We start from the raw sequence: 22,145 nt of genomic DNA, 5'->3' as shown, positions 1-22,145 counted from the left end.
TAATTAATGCGTGCTTTTTCTTCAGCAAGTTTTAGGCAGTATGATAAATGGGGAGCATTAGTAAGGTTTATTTGGGAAAAGTAAGGATGGGTAAGCAGTGATTACATCCCATACTCTTTGCCATTGCAATTAAGTTGTTGTGAAATTTATAATTGAAAGTCCAAGCAAGAAATGTGGAGAGTAACTGCTTTCTCCTAGAGCTCTCTATACATACTTGAAATTCTTCTACTAATGTTGAAAGGTTTGTCAGTTAATTCAAGGACACAATCGGGCTACAAAAAGCCTGTGTGGGCATCATGCATAGTAGTTTCCATCTGCCACAAAGTAGAGAAATTTTGGGCTCTAAGTCACCAATGTATTCACTTGTATCCATCTATTGAACCAGAAATAGTTAGACACCTGATTTCCTCCTCTAGATTGGACTTATTTATCTGGATAAGTCTTAATAAACACTGAATTTGCTTTAATTATTTGCATTTTCTAGTACAGTTGTGACTTCCCTACAAAGCAAAAACACTTATTACTAAAAATTATGTCAAGCCTTTGCAATCCAAGTGGTATAACGCAATTTAAACAACTTATGAGGATGGCATTAAAAAAAATATTAGATTTGCCTGGGTGAAGTGTTGACTCAGACCTGCAATGTCAGCATATGGGAGGTCAAAGCCAGAGAACCCTTTTGAGATTCATGCCAGCTCAGGCATGAAAAAGTGAGTTCTATGCCAGCGTGGATGACATTATAAGATTCTATCTCAAAACAAGCAAACAAAGACACAAACAAACAAATGAAAGAAAGCATGCTGGAGGTTTTCCTTGCCTAGTTCTTGTAAGAATGCCATGAAAAGTCATCTAGCAAAAGTCTCTTATCTTTGGAGTTTATTTTTTCTTCAAATCAGAAAACTGGTTTCCAGATGTAGCAACTTACTTTAGTACATTTTCTTAATTTCCTTAGAAATAACAGTTTCACCCATTTTTTGATTTGTTTTATTTTATTATTTTTTCAAGGTAGGGTCTCACTATAGCCCAAGCTGACATAGAATTTACTATACAGTCCCAGGGTGACCTCAAACTCATGGCAATCCTCTTACCTCTGCCTCCCAAGTGCTGGAATTAAAGGCATGTGCCACCACACCCGGACTTGATGTGTTTTTTTTTTTTTTTTTTTTTTTTTTTTAAATGATTCTTTTTTTGTGTGTGGGGAGGGGAGCCTGCCCAACAGACTGGCCTTTATTTGTTTATGTAAGAGAGTGAGAATGAAAGCAAGAGTAAGAGAGAGAGTTGGCATGCTGTGGCCTCCAACTATTGTAGTAAAACTCCAGGCACATACACCACCTTGTGTGCATGTGTGACCTTGCATGCTTCCATCACGTTATGTGTCTGGCTTATGTGGGATCTGGAAAGTTAAGTATGGGTCCTTAGGTTTTGCATTTAAGTGTCTTTCCTGCTAAGTCTTCTCTCCATTCCACTTATGCATGTTTTTATGGGTCACATGTTCTTTATAAGAGGACAATTCCTGTTTGGGGAGTTAAATATGTTTGCATTTTCAGTAGTAACTTGGATATTTATGCATTTTTCCCTATGTACTATGGTAAATTCTTATTTGTTTCTGTATAAACCTATGCTGGGAAGTTGTAAACTTAAATTTTGATAAGTAAAAGTTACATATGATCTTTCTTTTGATAACAGGCCCTGGCATGTTATAAAATTAATTGATTTTAGAGACATAGGCATGACTATAAATGAGAAGCAAATCACAGTCTTGCTTTGTATTTTTTGTAGATATAAATAGGATTCCATCTTAATGCCAACATGGTCACTTGATATTCTATGTCCACAAGGTTGCATTGTCTTCAGCAATAGGGTGTTACCTTTTAGCTCTCACAGGTAACCAAATGTGTTAGCAGTGAACTTTATAAATTTGGGGATCTCGTGTTTCACTGACCATAAGCAGACTATGAGGGGAACTATAGCTGACAGCTTCAGGTTTGCTGAAATGAACTTCCAGACAAGGAACAGTTATAGAAGAAGGGATTTATTGAAGTTTACAGACCCAGGAGAAGTTCCATAATGACAGAAGAAGCTGGCAGCTTTCACAGGTCTGAGCAGAGAGAGGCAAGACCCAAGCAAAAAGCAAAAAGCCACATAACACATTTCAGGAACTCCAGGAGTAACTAAGCATGTTTCATATCATATATATATGTTATTTTATATCTTTTCACAATTTTTATTAACATTTTCCATGATTATAAAAAATATCCCATGATAATACCCTCCCCCTCCTAAGTTTCCCCTTTGAAATTCCATTCCCCATCATATTACCTCCCCATCTCAATCATTCTACTTACATATATACAATATCATCCTATTAAGTACCCTCCTTCCTTCCTTTCTCTTCCCTTTATATTTCCTTTTTAACTTACTGGCCTCTGCTATTAAGTATTTTCCTTCTCACACAGAAGCCCAATCATCTGTAGCTACGATCCACATAGGAGAGAGAACATATGGCACTTGGCTTTCTGGGCCTATGTTACCTCACTTAGTATAATCCTTTCCAGGTCCATCCATTTTTCTGCAAATTTCATAACTTCATTTTTCTTTACCACTGAGTAGAACTCCATTGTATAAATGTGCCACATCTTCATTATCCACTCATCAGTTGAGGGACATCTAGGCTGGTTCCATTTCCCAGCTATTATAAATTGAGCAGCAATAAATATGGTTGAGCATGTACTTCTAAGGAAATGAGATGAGTCCTTTGGATATATGCCTAGGAGTGCTATAGCTGGGTCATATGGTAGATCAATCTCTAGCTGTTTTAGGAACCTCCACACTGATTTCCACAATGGCTGGACCAGATTGCATTCCCACTAGCAGTGTAGAAGGGTTCCTCTTTTTCCACATCCCTGCCAACATTTGTGATTATTTGTTTTCATGATGGTAACCAATCTGACAGGAGTGAGATGGAATATCAATGTAGTTTTAATCTGTATTTCCCTGATGACTAGTGACGTAGAACTTTTATTTAGATGCTTATATACCATTCATATTTCTTCCTTTGAGAATGCTCTATTTAGCTCCATAGCCCATTTTTGATTGGCTTATTTGATTCCTTATTATTTAACTTTCTGAGTTTTTTGTATATCCTAGATATTAATCCTCTATCAGATGTATAGTTGGTGAGGATTTTTTCCCATTCTGTAGGTTGCCTCATTAATTTATTCACTGTGTCCTTTCCGGTCTGATGTTAAGTTCTTTAATCCATTTGGACTTAATTCTTGTGCATGGAGAGATAGAAGGATATATTTCATCTTTCTACAGATACATATCCAGTTTTCCCAGCACCATTTGCTGAAGAGGCTGTCTTTTCTCCAATGAGTATTTTTGGCATTTTTATCGCATATCAGGTGGCTATAACTACCTGGACTTACATCTGGGTCCTCTGTTCTGTTCCATCGATCGACATATCTGCTCTTGTGCCAGTACCCCACTATTTTTGTTACTATGGCTCTGTAGTATAGGGTAAAATCAGGTATGGTGATACCAACATCCTTATTTTTGATGCTCAGTATTATTTTAGTTATTCGAGGTTTTTTGTGATTCCAAATGAATTTTTGGATTGTTTTTTCTATTTCCATGAAGAATGCCTTTGGAATTATGATGGGGATTGCATTAAGTGTGTAGATTGCTTTTGGTAAGATTGCCATTTTTACAATATTGATTCTTCCAATCCAGAAACACTTCCTAGTATCTTCTGCAATTTCTCTCTTGAGTGTTTTAAAGTTCTCACTGTAGAGATTCTTTATTTCCTTGGTTAGGTTTATTCCAAAGTACTTTATTAATTAATTAATTTATTTATTTTGATGCAATTGTGAATTGGAGTGAGTCTCTGATTTCATCCTCTGTGTGTTTGTTGTTAGCATATATGAAGGCTACTGATTTCTGTGTAATTATTTTGTATCCTGCTATGTGGCTGTAGGTTTTTTTTTTTTTTTTTTCAGCTCTAACAGTTTGCTGGTAGAGTCTTTAGGATACTTTATATATAGAATCATGTCATCTGCAAATAATGATAACTTGATCACTTCCTTTCCAATTTGTTTCCCTTTTAAGTGTGTCTCTTGCCTTATTGCTATGGCTAAGACTTCCAGAACTATATTAAATAAAACAGGGGACAGTGGACACCCTTGTCTTGTTCCTGATTTTAGTTGAAAAGATTCCAGATTTTCCCTATTTAGTAAAATGTTGGCTGTAGGCTTGTCATAAATAGCCTTTATTATATTGAGATATGTTTCTTCTGTTCTCAGTCTCTGTAGGACTTTTTATCATGAAGGAATGTTGGATTTTGTCAAACATTTTCTCTGTGTCTAATGAAATGATCATGTGATTTTTGTCCTTCAATCCATTTATATGATGTATTTCATTTATAGATTTGTATATATTGAACAATGCCTGCATCTCTGGGATAAAGCCTATTTGATCAGGGTGAATGATTTTTCTAATATATTCTTTTATTCTGTTTGCCAATATTTTGTTGAGAATTTTTGCATCTATGTTCATGAGGGAGATTGGCCTGTAATTTCCTTTTTTTGTTCTATCTTTGTCTGGTTTTGGTATTAGAGTGATGCTGGCTTCATAGAAGGAGTTTGGTAGAAATCCTTCTTTTTTATTTCATGGAAAAGCTTAAGAAGCAATGGTATTAGCTCTTCCTTGAAGGTCTGGTAAAATTCAGCAGTGTATCCATCTGGGGGTGGGCTTGTTTTTCTTGGGAGATTTTTGATAACTGTTTGTATATCCATGCTTGTTATAGTCTATTTAAGTGATTAATCTCATCTTGATTTAATTAAGGTAGGTCATATAAATCAAGGAAATTATACATTTCTTTCAGATTTTCATACTTTGTGGAGTATATGCTTTTATAGTATGTCCCTATGATATTTTGAATTTCTCTGGTATCTGTTGTGATGTTACCTTGTTCATCTCTGATTTTATTAATTTGTGTCTCTTCTCTCTTTCTTTTTGTCAGATTTGCTAAGGGTTTATTGATCTTGTTTATCTTTTCAAAGAACAAACTCTTTGTTTCATTAATTCTTTGGATTTTTTTTTGTTTCTATTTCATTAATTCCTGCCCTCATCTTTATTATTTCTTCCCATCTACTAATTTTTGGTTTGCCTTGTTCTTTTTCCAAGGCTTTAAGGTGAAGCATTAGGTCATTTACTTGAGACCTTTCTAATTTCTTAATATAGGTACTTAAAGCTCTAAATTTACCTCTTAGAACTGCCTTCATTGTGTCCCAGAGATTTTGGTATGTTGTGTTCTCATTATCATTTGACTCTTTATATATATTTTTTTAATTTCCTTCTTGATTTCTTCACTGACCCATTCATCATTTAGTAGTGTATTGTTTAGTTTCCATGATTTTGTTTATGCTCTATAGCCTTTCTTGCTATTGATTTGTAGTTTGATTTCATTGTGGTCAGATAGAATGCATGGAATTATTTCAATTTTCCTGAATTTGTTAAGATTTGCTTTGTGTCCTAATATATGGTCTATGTTAGAGAATGTTTCATGAGCTGATGAAAAGAATGTATATTCTGCAGCATTTGGATGAAATGTCCTGTATATATCTTTTAGGTCCATTCCTTCTATTACCTCATTTAGTCCAGATGCCTCTCTGCTTATTTTTTTTTTTTTTTTCCTGGGATGAACTGTCAATTGATGAGTGTGAGGTGTTAGAGTCACCCACCACCACTGTGTTTGGTGTTATCTGTGACCTTAGTTCTAATAGCGTTTGTTTGATGAATTTGGGAACCCCCATGTCAGGTGCATATATGTTTAGGATTGTAATGTCCTCCTGTTGGAGTGTGCCCTTAATCAATATAAAGTGGCCTTCATTATCTTTCTTGACTAACATTAGACTGAAGTCTACCTTGTCAGATATTAGGATAGCAACCCCTGCTTGTTTTCTAGGCCCATTTGCTTGAAACACTGTTTTCCAACCTTTCACCCTAAGATAATGTCCACCCTTTGTAGAAAGGTGAGTTTCTAGGAGACAACAAATTGTAGGATCCTGCTTTTTAACCCAGTGTGCAAACCTATATCTTTTGGTTGGGGCATTGAGTGCATTGATATTAAGAGATATTATTGAAAGGTGTGTATTTATATTTGCCTTTTTGTTGTTGTTGTTGGTTCTGGTTCTGCCTTTGCTCTCTTGTGTTAACTAGTATTCGAGTATTGCTTGTTTTTACCAGGTCCCTTATATGTGTGCTTTTCCTTTTCTTCAGCATGGAGGATTCTTTCAAGTATTTTCTGTAGAGCTGGTTTTGTCTTCAAATACTCCTTTAACCTGCTTTTGTCATGGAAAGTCCTTCTTTCTCCGTCTATTTGAATGGATAGCTTTGCAGTATAAAGTAACCTTGGTTGACAGTTGTTATCTTTCAGAACTTGGAATACATCACTCCATACCCTTTTGGCTTTTAAAGTTTTTGTTGAGTAATCTGCTATAATCCTGATGGGCTTGCCTTTGTAGGTAACTTGATTTTTCTCTCTTACTGCTTTCAATATTTTTTCTTTGGTTTTTGTGTTTGGTAGTTTAATTATAATATGGCAAGTAGAGATTCTTTCCAGGTTTTGTCTGGCTGGGGTTCTCAAGGCTTCCTGTATCTGCATCGGCACCTCTTTCCCAATTTGGGGGAAGTTTTCTTCTATGATTTTGTAGAAGTCAACTACTAAGCCTTTGGAGTGGAATTCTTCTCCTTCTACTATGCCCTGAATTCTTATATTTGATCTTTTCATAGTGTCCTGAATATCTTGAAATTCCCACTTATACTTTTCTACAAGTTTGTCTTTCTCTTTGTTGGACTGTATTAGATCTGCCACCTGGTCTTCTAGCTTAGATATTCTGTCCTCTCCTTCATCCATTCTATTGGTGAGATTTTCTGCAGAGTTTTTTATTTCATTAACTGTGTCCTTCATTGCTAGTAATTCTGACTGGTTTTTCTTTATTATTTCTATTTCCTTATTTATATATTTTATTGCCTTCTTTATTTCATGAAATTGGTGTCCTGCGTCTTCTTTGATTCCTTTGATTTCCTCTTTGAATTCCTCTTTGACTCCTTTGATTTGTTCTTTGACTTCTTTGAACATATTTAGAATCATTCTTTTGAAATCTTTCTCAGGCATTTCCTCTAACTCATTCTCACTGGAGGTCATTTCTGATACATTAATACTTTTAGGTGGATTTGTATTGTCTTGCTGTTTAGTGTTTCTTGTGTTATAATGTATATATTTTTGCATCTTGGATTAAGTTAATGCTTAGATTTTCTAGCTAGCTGGGTATTCTTAGCTGTATCAATTGATGTGATGTTATATATCTTCAGGGTAGGAGCTTAATATGTTAGGTGTGGCTCCTAACACTCTCAGAGAATCCAGAAAAGTGTTCCTAGGGGTTGGGTTTGCCTGCTATGGGAGTATTCAAGTAGGTTGAGTGGAATAAAATATAGGTAGATTCTAAAGTTTAATGAAACACTGTCACATTTGACCAAAAACAGCACCGAGTATGTATGTAACAGGTATTATAACAACCCGATCCTCTATCAACAAAGAGGTTAAGATTTCTGGTCTGTTGAGGGATTCAAGTCAGCTTGTGACCAAGTGAGACTCTTCCCTGATGCAATCCCAGTTACCTTTTTGGATGATTTTGGTCTCAGTCAAGTGCTGGCTGAGTCACTGGGCTGCTGTTCTGATTTCTGGAACTGGGCACTGGCTTTTCCTATGGGGCAACCCGAACCTGGCACCTGTGGGCCTGCAAAATGGCACCCCTGCTCTGGTACTACTACTGCTGCTGCTGAAGCTGCTGTTGCTGGATCCATCACTGCTGCTGTTCAAGCCACCACTGCTGGATCTGCCACTGCAGATGTAGTTAGTATAGTTAGTGGCAGTGGTCTGGACATCATTTCAGGAGGATACCTTCTTTTGGACCTGTCACAACACATCTTGTGTGGGAATTAAAGAGCTTCCCCAAGTCAGTATGCACAGCAATCAGGCTGTGTAGACTTCCCAAGCAAGCATGCTGTTCTATTAGGTGTTTCTCACCTGCCCTTAGAGCACATCTGGCAGTCAGGTACTTCCTCCTTTCTCTAAGCACTCCCCAGGTCAGGCACTTTTCTTCCCTTACCTACAGCATGCCCAATGTTAGGCACTTCCTCCTCTGGCCTATTTTAAACTTTTATGAAGACTTTCATATGTATTATTTTATTATATGTGTTTTCTTAGGTAATACACAACAAACTATCCTCCTGGTTCTTTTGTCTAAAAAGATATTAAGAAGATATCTTGTTATCCTTTTGCATTTTTTTAAATCTCTCCTTACCTCAAGATGTTTATAGGGTATCTTATAGTGAGCTTTAGCGTTCAAAGTGTTTAAATCAGTAACTGGGAGATTTAATTCACAACTTTGGTTCTCTTCCAATTTTTAAAGATCACTAGTATGCATGAAGAATGGTGAATTGGATTCTAAATTTTATAATGATATGTCTTATGTAAGTAATGAGGTTAAGAAAATAGCATGGTTTTATACAACACAGGCTTTTGAGTATGTCTGTGGGTGAAAGTCTGTTAGTCACTTCTTCCTGTGAAAGCTAAAAGTAAAATGAGAATTGCCAGAAAATGAAAACAATGTAACAGAGGAGGAATTAAACAAAAGAAACCACCGGAAAGACAGCTTCAAAGAGCAGAGAAAAACAAATCCATGCTATTCAAGATCAACACAATGACCCTGGACATTAATGCACCTACTTCAGGGTGACTTTTCTAGCCCATAATAAAGGAGGAGTCTGCCAGCAACTTCTATTTCAAAGTTAAGAAGCCTTAAAATGTTTTGTTAAATAATAAATCTAATGTGTATTAATCAGCCTCCAGAATTCAAATATCAAATACAAATTGCAATAGCTACTATCATCAAATAGTGCTTTATTATTTAAAAAAATAAAAATAAAGGACTGGTTTAAAGAAATATGAAGATAATGCCACAAAACACTCAAATTTTCCTTCAGGACTTAACTGATGCTGTATTTGATTTTTTTAATCTCTAGCTGACCTTATAGTCACCTTGTAGTCCAAGATGGCCTTGAAGTCATAGCAATTTTGTTGCCTTACCCTCCTATCATATGCCCACCCCATCCCCATTCCAAGCTTTAAATTCTACTGTATGATAATATATATGTGGTAAGTTTGAATGCTGATAGAACTATCTAGAAAGAAATTTCCTTTTATACTGATAATAACAGTCTCATGTACAGGTCAATAATTTATTCACTTTTGGCTCTTCTATGAGAAAATATTGACTGAAAAGGTGGTCCTTAGGGAAGGAATTCAGAGAGTAGGCAATTTGTACATTGACTTCCTTAATCTTGGTTTTTCTTACATTTCCCTCTAGTGTTAGCCTAGGAGCTGTGGATGGTCTGGTAGAGAAGCTTTTACTGCATCATGCATGCTACCTCTATTTAAACCCCAGATACCAATTCACAGACTAGGAAAGAAATTTAAGACAAGTAAAGTTCTCATTGCCTCATGTTTCTCATTTGTAAACAAAAAAAAATAATAATAAAAGAAACTAAACATTCATAGGTTTGCTTTGAAGATTATCAAAATATGAATGGCCCACAAGGTATAAATTGCCTGTGTTCTGAGAATCTACAAAGGTTATTGTGAATTGTTGCTATTTTATACGTCATTTTTTAAAGTATATTAAATGAAGCAGCTCCTTTTAGTTCTTGAATTTAACCCTAACATAGAATTATTTATCAAACTGTCCATAAGAGTTTCTTCCTTTTACCTCATTTTGGCATGTTATATGCCAGAATCGCATTATTATAGGCAATGGATAAGTGTGTATATTTGTTGCCCCTTTAAGATTTTATAGTAAAAATTAGAACATAACAATGAACACCATAAATTTATGTATAAAGTGATTAAGATTTAAAAAAGGGAAATATACCTTCTAAAACCAGTCATTTTCTGCCAGCTGGTAGAGCTCTTGACTTTTGATATTTCATATTCAGTTGCAACGAATCAGTTCACCTGGATTTTTATATACACTTCCTCATGTGCTGAAAATTCTATTAGATTTTGAGGATACATGGAATAAAGAGGGAAATGGCTGATATAAAAATGTGTTAAAAGAAATGGAGCACATATTTAAAAAAAATGAACAATACATGATGTAGCATGTATCAGTACTAAGCTTAGGAATGTAGTAGAAATTCAAAAGGCATTACAGCATCATGAATTGGGTAAGAAGATATCTTCATTTAGGAGGTTGCAAGGGAACATTCTAGGAAGAAAGAGATATCAGACTGTGTTGTACAGGATCACTTGTCAGCACTCATGCTGGACATTTGAGGCCATATTTATTTATAATCAAAAGGTATTAGAAAAGTTACAGCCTTATCTTGATTCTGAAGCAAATGACCATGGTCATTATGTCAGCAATGAATCTACAAAGTCTGTGTGGTCAAATTCAAATATCTATGATGAAATATGTAGTTTCAAGTAAAATTTTGGTTTAGAGAATCTTGTATTAGGTTAATTTTATAGGTATTCATTTATTGACTTCCATTTTATTTAGGCAGGTGTTCTCTTGTTGATTTTCATTTTCTTTGTCCAGACACATAGAAGAACTCTGATAGTTCTTTTAAATCATGTTTATTGCCAAAAGTGTTTCATGCTTAGTGCTGTTCTGTTAATATGAACATGGAATACTCTCCAAAAGTGCTGGAGGGACCTGCATATGGAACAACAGCACTATCGACAATGGTCATAATTTCATGAATTTAATGTTTTCTAAATCTATGACAAAACACCTATATAGCCTGTAGTGTAATGGAAGGAAAACATCCAATTGATTTGTTTTCTTATTCAACAATAATAATAGCAAAAATTGAAAGCTGACTTCTGCATCTTGTAACAAAATTTAAATTATAATTAATACATTAAATTTTCTTTTAGGGAAAGTAGATGGTTTTAGGATTACTCAACAAATCAGTGTTCAGTAGGTTGAATGTTTATGTAAGAGGAATATTAAGAATTATGCATAATCTTTAAATATTATGTACAGTATTATGTAGCTAAAATACATTCACCTTTTATAGTAAAATATTTTAGCAATAATTTGTCAATTCAATCAGTTTATAAATTATAATTGGCTTTAATGCTCTGAAAATTCATATCAATTTTCTTAGACTAGGCATAATATAACTGCAATGGATTATAAATCAAAGGTGCTTCCCATTTTCTCTTTTAGGGAAATCTTGAGGAGTTCGACACTTTTCATCCTCCAGCCATCTTCATCCTGTGGAGGAGACTGTATCTTGGTAAATCTTATTTTTATCTTTAAAGTTCAGTTTAAAATAGGACAAGAATAATTATAGAGATGCCAAAATCACTGGCTAACAACAGAATGATTTTGAATGAGGAAATTAATGATGTTCTTTTTAGTTATTCTAATAATAAAACATGTTATTGAACCCTTCAGAGGCAAAATTGGAAGCATATACTCTCAACTAAACTGCTCATATTTATTCAAAATTGTTATGTTATTACTTTTATCCAATGTTTTGTATGGTTTACCAGCAGCAGTTGAAAAATATCCATGAGGTGATTTGAAGCTACAATCACAAAAATGCTGATAAAATCCTCCACATATCTTCAATATATAGTGGCTAAATTGCATATCAAATTTAAATTTCTAACAATAAACATTCACTTTAGAAGAACATTCACCACAATGCCAAAGAAACAGTATTTTTGTTTCAATGTATTGTTTATGTTTTATCTGTAAATAGCATTCAGATGCCTTGTTAATTTTCAATAACTCCAAAACCCAATTCACCACTCTCCATATCTTTTATTTTCTCCTTTCATGTCATGAGCATGACATGTACATCAACATTATTTGATTTGTATTTTCTTAACTCACCTGGAGCCTTTGGGGCATTTCTGGTCACCCAAAATTTCTTCTGTTTTGTTTGACTTACTATGTTTGAGATATGCTATGTAGCTAAGGTTAGCCATATATTAAGTGCTAGGGTCTCAGACATGCCTTAGTATGCCTGGTTTTAATCACCAGAAAATGCTAAGCCTACACTGTAGTACATATATTTTACATAAAATCACACAATTGCATTCCATATTACTATCTTCATACATTGAAATAGTCAAATATATAATGTATGCATATATGTTATAAGACAACAAGGGTGTTTTTATATTTATACTTTAAAATGGATGTGTAGATGACTGAGGTGGGCAAAACTGCCTGGATCAAGTGTTTGAAGAGCTGAATTATCCAATGAACATACATGAAGGTCCCTTTCTGGAAAGTCTAGGGAATAAGAAAATGTCAGAATAGTTGTTACAGAAAATCAAAGAGCCAAATTGTTAGTATAAACACCTAATATCAAATATCAAAATTGCACCCAGAGATACAAGTCAACTGTTAGTACTCTATTGTGAAATCCATTAATAAGGGATTAATGTAGTATTATTTTCTAAGAAGTATTTCAGAGATGAATTACTAGATGGTCTGCTATAAAGGAAAAACAGTAATATAAATTGGTAGTGTGAAATCATATTATGTGGACTGTTTCTATCCACAACAATGGAGGAGTTACAAGAGTTACTTTTCATAGGGCATCAGATAACTTCCTCTGACTATAAAGTACCTAGAGGTCCCCAGTCCTGATCCCTACAATAGGAGTTCACATTTAATGAGTCAAGGCTCTGGTCAAATCTAAATTCAGGCAGGAAGACTATTAAATAAACAATTCAGAACATTCCAGACAAGGCAAACACCATTATACCTTTACTAAAAGCATTGCTGATTATTGATTTCATTTATTTAGAATAACATTCCCCTCAAAATTAAATATTGCTAAACCAATTTAAAGTTCAATTAAATAATCTGATATCCAGTAGCTAATTCTCCATCTCTTGCCTTAAAAATATTATATTTTGGTGAAATGTGGATCTGGTTTCATCCATAACATTTTTCTCCACCCATCTAACAATGAAGATCTCCTGAAGCACCCCATAAGACTTTTATAAGTCTCACTATCAAATCACAGACTGTCCAGCAGATGCATAATTTAAATCCCTCCATATCTCAGCAGTCAGTATCTACCTCACCAAGTCAGGAGATGCTATCTCATATACATATAAATGTTATATTTTCTAGTGTTAGCCATAACAACTGTCCATGCTCTTCTTGTAGAGTACATGATTGGTAGATTCATAAATTTTGATGCTCAGTTTTCCTTCTGTGTTCTCAGTAGTCAACCACTTAATAAGGATGTTTGACTTGTCTGCTGATTATCATACATACTAATGTAAACTAAGAGAAAGTTAGTCATCTTTATACTTTATAGAACATAGTGAAGATTTAAGAAGCTTTGTACAAGGTTGCTGGTGAAAAAGAACCATACACCATAACATACAATCTTGAGGTCAGGTGAGGTATGGGTGAAACACATTGACTATTTTATCTTCATATATCAATATTTCAAATCCGAGGGACATATTGCCAAAACGTTCAAGATTTCCTTTAACAGATCATTTTCAATGGCTCGGAAAATCAAGTGTACTCCCTTCTTTTATTCATACACCATTTTTAAAAAGTATATTTAACCCTTAATTTGCCTCTGTGCCTTCCCCTTCAACAAATATCCCACCCAGAAGTTGTTATTCACTCAATCACATCTTAGATTTCTTTTTTCTTCATTCAGTTTCTTTCATGCCTTAACTGTAGCTTTGCAAGTAAAGGATAATGACATTGTGATTAATATGGCCTGTTAGCATGTCCTTCATGAGAAACAACTCAACATATGTATTTTGTAGCACACATTAAAATGCAACTTAATGTATTTTAACACTTGTTTGAAATGCTTCTGTAGAAACTATCCAATTGGATGAAGCAAAATAATCACCTTTATCTAAAACAAGGAGAAAAAGGCACTGTACTATGACATAGAAGGTCAAGTTGTGATATTTTACTATTTAGTTTGGTGAATTTTATTATAAATTTTATTTATTTTAATATTTTATTTCAACACTTCCTAAGATGCCAACACATGCATTCTTAGCATATTAAGGTTCTGCATTTGCTGATTCAACCAACCATGTCTTGAAAACATCCATTAAAAAAATGACTTCTGCATTCCATGTATACAAACTTTTCTTTTAGGGAACACAGGGGGATGTGCCTAGGCTATATAAAAACCACACACAAACAGAGTTTTGTTTAAAACAATTTGAGTATTGATGGGTTATGCCAAAGCTCATGTAATTCATGCTGCAGATACTGAGCTGTACTACAGAAACACACACACACACACACATGATTGTATCATATCAGTCATATCACATATCACATGAATAGCTCTGTTTTCAAAACAATCCAGAATATGTCAGTCAGGATAATGTTCTGTGTCATGTAAATAAATGTTTTCATATATAGTGATTAAGTATTTATAAGCCACTCTTAAACTTTTACATTCATCCCAATATGTTTTTAGTGTGTACACAAACAGTATAACCAAAATATTATTTGAGAGATGCATAAGTACTGTGTAGGTTTGTGTTTATAAACTTGGAAAGGACTGTTTTTGTCACCTAAGAAAGTCAAAATATACCCCTCTCATTTTTCCACATTTAATGTTTGCTAAATAAATAAATAAATAAAATCTCACACAATAGTTTGGAATACCATAGAGAATGTTCATCCATTCTTTAAACTTTTTTTTAATTATTGAAAGAGGACATTTTTATTACCTTCTGGTATATATGACTATTGATTGTTCTATTACATTTCAACTTCTGTTTATAGGAGACTATAAACAGAAAATCTACCAAGTGTGATTTTCAGGAAACTGACTTTATATTCCTATCAATGGCCAGAGTGAACTGAATTAATAGAATGAATTACCCCTTTTTATTTATTCTACCAAGGACACATCTCTAGAGGAACACCTCATTATTGCAGACAATACATTTTCTGGTTTGCTGGCAGCTTAATGGGATGTTACAATCGATTACGGCCATTTCCCTGTCACCTGAGAAGCACTGTAGGTTTTGTGGTGTGTTGCAATTTTAAAAAGGAGATCTGTTTTAAAATTTGACTTCACCTTACCAAGTGTCTGCCTGTTTATGGGACCACAACTTCCTTTTAGTGAGGAAATAGTTCCTGTAAATGTTTAATTTACATTCAATTCAAACAGCAACATGTTAGTTTTGTCAAAAGCAAGATACACAACATGTGAAACTCAAGTGTGAGGCAGGCCAAACCACGACTGTTTGCAATAATAGCACTGCTCCATTATGAAAACAGCACTCTCCTGTGGACCACATAAACTGAGGAACCAAAAAAATTATTTTTGTTCTTGTTTACCAAGATCTTTTCAAACTTGCTCTATGAAAATGCCTCCCCCCACCTTGCCCAAGGGAAAACAAGCAGAATTCTTTTTTTCTGGTAATTTTTGGTACATTAAAATATATCCAACATCATATTTCACTGCTTGAAACAATGTATAAATATTTGTCAGCTTCATGATTATTTCATATAGAGATCTATCTTCCCTACCATTATGGGTCAATTGCAGGGCATTAGCCTCAGAAGGCAATATAACCAGCTTCTTTTGCTCTCTCTGGGTCTTTCTTCTGCCTGCCACTTTCAAGAGCAGCTTCAGGATCCTAAGCTTGGGGCATGTTGGGGAAACAGTTAAGGGAAGGAGTCAAGTGCTTAATTAATGGTACTAGCCTGCCCCTGTGGGTATTTAAAGATGATGCTTTCTCATCAGTATATGCATATTTCCTTAGAAACATTATCAATCTCTAGACAAATAGCAGTGTCAGTTAGGTGAAAGCTATGGATTTAGTTCTGGAATGCCCATTATCTCTCTCCCTCCCCCTCATTCCATACAAAAAAATATTTTAGAAAGAAATATGAATTTTCCTGCCACTGAAGTGGACAAAAATCTAATAAAACCAACTCAAATCTGGATGCAAGACAGTATTATTTCAGATACACATATTTCATATTTATTATTCTCAAGTGAAATTGCTTAATGATCATAAGATTTTCTAAGATATGAAAGCCTAGGAAGTGGGGAAAGTAGGTGTCTGGTGACAGTGCTATTGATGGTTCAGCATTACATAATTTCTTTAAAGTAGTGTGTTAAGAAAGTTCATCACAGGATTACAGTGAATATAGGCGTTTCTTTTCATGAGAAATTTATGTTTATGTCCTGATGTCTTCTTTTATGGAAGACATCAGGCACTGATATTGAAAAATAAAACACAATAAAAAATGGCCATCCATCCAACTTAAGAAAGAATTAAGACATTTTTTGGAAGACATCAGGCACTGATATTGAAAAATAAAATACAATAAAAACGGCCATCCATACAACATAAGAAAGAATTAACAAGCTTCCACTTAGATATTAGCATGCAAACTTACACTAGAATACATTAAAAACATTTCTTAGAAGATAATATCAGGGCTGGAGAGATGGCTTAACGGTTAAGTGCTTGCCTTGAAGCCTAAGAACCCCAGTTACGGCTGGATTCCCCAGGACCCACATTAGCCAGATGCACAAGGGGGCACATGAGTCTGGAGTTTGTTTGCAGTGGCTGGAGGTCCTGGCATGCCTATTCTCTCTCTCTCTCTCTCCCTCTCTGACTCTTTTTCTGCCTGTTGTTCTCAAATAAATAAATAAACAAACAAAATTTTAAAAAAGAAGAAGATAATACCAATAATTTATAACACATTAATGAAAAATTATTATAATTTATATATTATAAAACATTTATTTTCTATCACATATATGTTACAAAATTACCTTTACAAAACATCTGAAAATGTATATTTTTAAGTAATATATTTATTTTTACTATTAGATATGGGCATATTTTATATGCATGTAAATATCACATGTTGGTACCATCCTTTCCTACCTCCATGCCCCTTTATGGAAGAGGCCTTCCTAGTTGGGGAAGCAGGTCAACCCCATGGGGATTGTGTGTCATGCATTAGGGGGCAGCATTTTGTTATGAGGGAGAACCAATGTCTCTGTAGAAAATGTCCAAACTTGTGGCTCTAATGGTCTTTCTGCCCCATCTTCTGCAAAATTCTTTGAGCCATGCTGGGATCATTTTAAGTCTACTTCATTGATGGGCACTTAGGAGCCTCTGGATCTCTGGCATGGTAGGTCTTGAGTGTCCTCATTATCTTTTTTCATCACCCTTGTGTGGATATCAGCTTAACTAAGAAAGTAGCATTCTTGCTCATTTCTCTAATTCCTCTTAAGTTTTCAGCTGGGGCCTGGTGGAGTGCACTGGGTCATTTATCTCCTCAGGTCCAATTGCCTTCTGAAAAAAGAGAAACAGATTCTCCCATGGATAGTGAAGTCAGCACCAGTTAAATGGGATATCCATTATTAATTTGAAAAGAATTAAAAGGGTTTAGGAACTCTTGTAGTCTAAGGTTGGTGGGAGCTTGACAATGGATGCAGAATCATTATCTGGATATGAGTCTGACTTTTTTCCTAGTTCCAAATATGGTTTCCTTTCAACTGAGCAGATCTGTTAGCCAATCCAAGAGCAGTTTGTTACCCACCATGTCTGTGTGCCACTATTGCACTTCTGTGAGCATCATGTCAAGTTGTTTGCTTCTAAGTCATTTAGACTTTGAGTTGCTTGGAGAGGTGTTGGCAGCTTTCTCCTGGTAGCATATGTAGTGCCATCCAGCACTAGATGGACTAATTATCTGAGGACTGTTCTCCACCAGATTCTAACCAGTTCTCTCCATGGTCAATGCCAACAGCATTTGGCGTCTTCATGAATAGGGTGTTACCGTTAACATCTGATGGGTAATCAAGTGCTCTGACAGAAGTCTGTCTTGTTTGCTTTGGGAGATCTAGTAGGTCTCTATGATCAACAGCTCATTGTGGATATATATCACATCCTGGCACAGGGAGTTACAGGCCAGCAACAAGGGAAAAGAAACAAGTAAAAGCCAGAGCAGAAAGAGAAACAGGAGAAATTTGAGGTAAGGTTTCATCTCACTCTCTCCATGGCCCTTTCATTCAGGTGTTCCCTCCAAGGTCTGTTTGAGGGTTGCACCTTTTAGTCTGGCTTCCATGATATGTATGGTACCAGTTCAATTTGGGTTCAGTTTTTTGTTTCTCCCACTCTTTTTATTCCCCCAAGCCCTAAACTCCCTATTTTCCTAGCCTCAAAATGCTATTCAGTTATGTCAGAAACTTGGGCTGATACAGGTAATATAGCTTTAGATCAGGCACGGTGATACCACCACAGGTGTTTCTTCTCCTGAGGACATGTTTGGATATCTGAGGCCTTCTGCCACTCCATATAAATTCTGAGATAATTTTCCCAGTCTCTGTGAAGTATGATGCTGGTATTTTTATTGGTATTGTGTTAAATCTGTATATGGCTTTTGGTAGAATTGCCATTTTTACAATATTAATTCTACCTATCCAGGAACATGGGAAGATTTTTCCACATTCTCAAGTCCTCCTGTATTTCTTTCTTGGATGTTTTTATTATATAGTTCTTTTACATCCCTTGTTAGTGTTATTCCAAGGTATTTAATATTCTTTGTTGCCATTGAAAATGGGACAGCCTCACTGATTTCTTCAGTTGTGTATTTCTCCTTTGCATATAGAAAAGCTACTGATTTGTGTGCATTGATTTTGTATCCTGCCACTTTGCTGAAGGAATTTATCACCTCTAGAAGCTTTGAGATGGAAACTTTTAGGTCACTTATACATAGGATCATGTCATCTGAAAATAGGGCATTAAGAATTATTTGGGCTTTATGAGCTTTATATATAGCCTTTATTGTGTTGAGATATAAACACTCCATGCATATTCTTTCCAGTGTTTTGATCATGATGTGGTGTTGCATTTTGTTAAAGGCCTTCTCTGCATCAATTGAGATGATCATGTGGTTCTTATTATTCAGTGTATTTATGTGGTGTATTACACTGACCAATTTCCATATGTTAAACCATCCCTGCATCACTGGGATGAAGCCTATTTGATCAAGGTGGATGATGCTTTGATGTGTTATTGAATTTGGTTTGCAAGGATTTTGTTCAGGATCTTTGCATCTAAGTTCATTAGGGATATAGGCCTATAATTTTCTTTCCTTATTGCATCTCTGTCTGGTTTTGATATTAGGGAGGTGTTACCTTCATAAAAGAAGTTAGGGAAGATTCCCTGATCTCTGAACATGTTTGAGAAAAAAAAAAATGTTTCAGTTCTTTTATCTAGGTTTGTTAGAATTCAGCTGAGAAGCTATCCAGACCTGGACTTTTCCTTTGGAGGAGATTTTTGATTAGTTTTCCAATATCCATGTATGGGATAGGTTTGTTTAGGAGATTAATCTGCTCTCAGTTTAGTTTTGATAGATGGTATGTGTGTAGGTATGCATCAATTTCTTCTAGATTATTTAATTTTGTGGAGTAGAGGTTTTGGAAGTGTGCCCTGATGGTTCTTCCAAATTGTATTGATGGCTATAGTGATCTCTCCTTTTTCATTTTTGATTTTGTTAATTTGAGACACCTCTCTCTCTCTCTCTCTCTCTCTCTCTCTCTCTCTCTCTCTCTCTCTCTCTCTCTTTCTCTCCCTCTCTCTCTTTCTTGACCACTTTGGCCAGAGGTTTGTCAATTTTGTTTATTTTTTCAAGGTACCAGCTCTTCATTTCATCAACTTTTTAAATTGTTTTCTTAGTTTCCAATTTATTAATTTCTACTCTAATCTTGATTATTTCTTCCTATCTGGAGCTCATTGCGTTAGATTCTTCTTGTTTTTCCAGTATTTTTAGGTGGCAGTCAGGTTTTTTTATTTGTGATCTCTCTATCTTTGTAATGAATGCATTTAGGGCTATGAATTTTCCCCTTATGACTGCCTTCATTGAGTCCCACAAGTATTGGTAGGTGGTATTTTCATTACCATTCAAAGCAAGGAATTTTACAATTTATTTTATGATTTCTTGCATGACCCACTTATTGTTTAAAAGTGTGTTGTTTAGTCTCCAGGAGTTGGTAGAATTCTTAATGTGTCTCTTGTTAATTTGTAGCTTTAAAGCTTTGTGCTCTGACATGATGCAGGAAATTACTTCAATTTTCCTGACTTTATGAAGGCATGCTTCATGACCTAATATATATAGCCAATTTTGGAGAAGGTTCTATTGGCTTCTGAGAAGAATGTGTATTCTGTAGAGTTGGGGTGGAAAGTTCTGTAGATATCCATTAGGTCTAGTTGACCTATGATGTTGTTTGAGCTCTATTATTTACTTGATGATTTTCTGCTTGGATGATCTATTGATTATAGTGGAGTATTGAAGTTTCCAATTATGATGATGTTTGTATTTATTTCTGTTTTATTATCAAATAGATTTTGTTTTATAAACTGTGGTGCCCCTGTGTTTGCCATGTGTATATTTATGATTGTGATGTGCTCATGTTGGATCATTCCCTAGACGAGTTAGAAGTGACCTTCTTTGTTCTTTTTGATTACTGTTGGATTGACGTCAATTTTATCAGATATTAATATAGTAACACATGCTTGTTTTTATATTTTCATTTGCTTGGAATATAATTTTTCAACCTTTCACCCCAAGGATGTGTCTATCTTTAGTGGTGCAGTAGGTTTCTTGAAGAGAACAGATACAAGAGTCCTGTTTTTTATCCATCCTGATAATTTTTGTCTTTTGACAGGTGAGTTAAACCACTAATATTTAAGATTATTACTGTGAGGTTTGAATTAATCCCTGCCATGATGAGATGTTTTATAGGGTTGGGTGCTTACTTGTGTTATGTACTGTTTTGAGCCTGGTTTATTTTGGTTATTATGATCTTCTTCTTGTTGGCTCTTAGGATTGGTTGTATGACTGTTCTGTGTGGAATATGCCTTTAAGTATTCTCTGTAGGTTTAGTTTTGTGTTCATATAATCATAGAGTTGACTTTTTTCATGGAAAAGTTGTCTTTCCCTATCTATTATGAGGGATACTTTTTCTGAGTAAAATAGTCCATTCACCCTCTGACTGAAGTGAACAGGAATGTTGGTATCTAGTAGCCACTCAAGATACCAGAGAAAAAGGTCTGATTACATAGCTCACACAGGGTCTAGACCTCCCTGAGCAAGACACAATGGGACCTACCAGGAACAGGGCACTAGGAGGAGCAAGGGAACAGGGATCTGGCCTACTTCATGCTATGGTGAACAGCACACAGACCAGTGCAGGCAACCTAGACTAGAAAGGTGGGAGGAGCCCAGATACAGGGGTCTGGCCTACTCACTCCCAAACTACATGCTACATACTGTCCGTGCAAGGAATTTAGACCCAGGAGGTGAGATGAGTCCAGAAATGTGTCTTGTATACTCACTGCAGACCTCCATGCCCACCCACACACTGTCTGTGCAAGGAACTCTGAATATGCAGGTGGGTGGAGCCCAGAAATGAGTAAGGCATCCTCACTCCAGCCCATGCCTGTTTACACACTGACCATACATGAAAATGTTTATTTTAAATAGTTGAAAATATGTCACTATTAACATAATAGAGGAAGTACATATGACTGAAACTAAATAAATAATATACGCTTTAAATATGACATAATGAGAAAATACCAATTAAAGTTCTTATTCTGTAAAATGCATATTTTGAAAACAATTTGAATTTTTTTCATTACAGACAACAAACCTATCATTAAATCAATTTTAATGCATGTAAGTTAAGCAGTATTTCTCGGAACAGGCATATACATCATCAATATAAACATGTCTTGCTTTTATTGAGTGAGTTGATTTTGCTTCCTCATGTCTTTATTTCAAACTTAGCTTCATAAGCATTTTTACCTCACCCATAATTTGTATTTTACATGCTGCTATAATAACCACCCCGCTCAGGACACACAGGACATGTTTAGTTTGCAGTCTGACCACATAATTTACTGATAATGATTATGTGAAGAGAACACAAGAAAGAGTGAAAACTCAAAGAAAAATTTGTTAAATATCTGAAGGTTAAAAACAACAAAACAAGCTTTACTTAGAGAAAAGAAGTCG

At 35.1% G+C, this 22,145-nt stretch overlaps 1 protein-coding gene across 50 annotated transcripts in view; it reads left to right on the top strand.

Moving 5' to 3' along the window:
* The window catches only part of Ptprd (protein tyrosine phosphatase receptor type D), a 2,343,620-nt gene that overhangs the window by 572,417 nt on the left and 1,749,058 nt on the right, over window positions 1-22,145 (top strand). For all 50 annotated transcript variants that reach the window (XM_045148487.1, XM_045148550.1, XM_045148541.1 and 47 more), the window contains one exon: window positions 11,298-11,367. The gene's annotated coding sequence lies outside the window, so the exon portion shown is untranslated. The remainder of the gene's footprint in view (window positions 1-11,297; window positions 11,368-22,145) is intronic.

Source organism: Jaculus jaculus, chromosome 1 (assembly GCF_020740685.1).
Source record: "Jaculus jaculus isolate mJacJac1 chromosome 1, mJacJac1.mat.Y.cur, whole genome shotgun sequence".
NCBI classification, from domain to species: domain Eukaryota; kingdom Metazoa; phylum Chordata; class Mammalia; order Rodentia; family Dipodidae; genus Jaculus; species Jaculus jaculus.
This window is presented reverse-complemented; position numbering and strand designations above follow the sequence as displayed.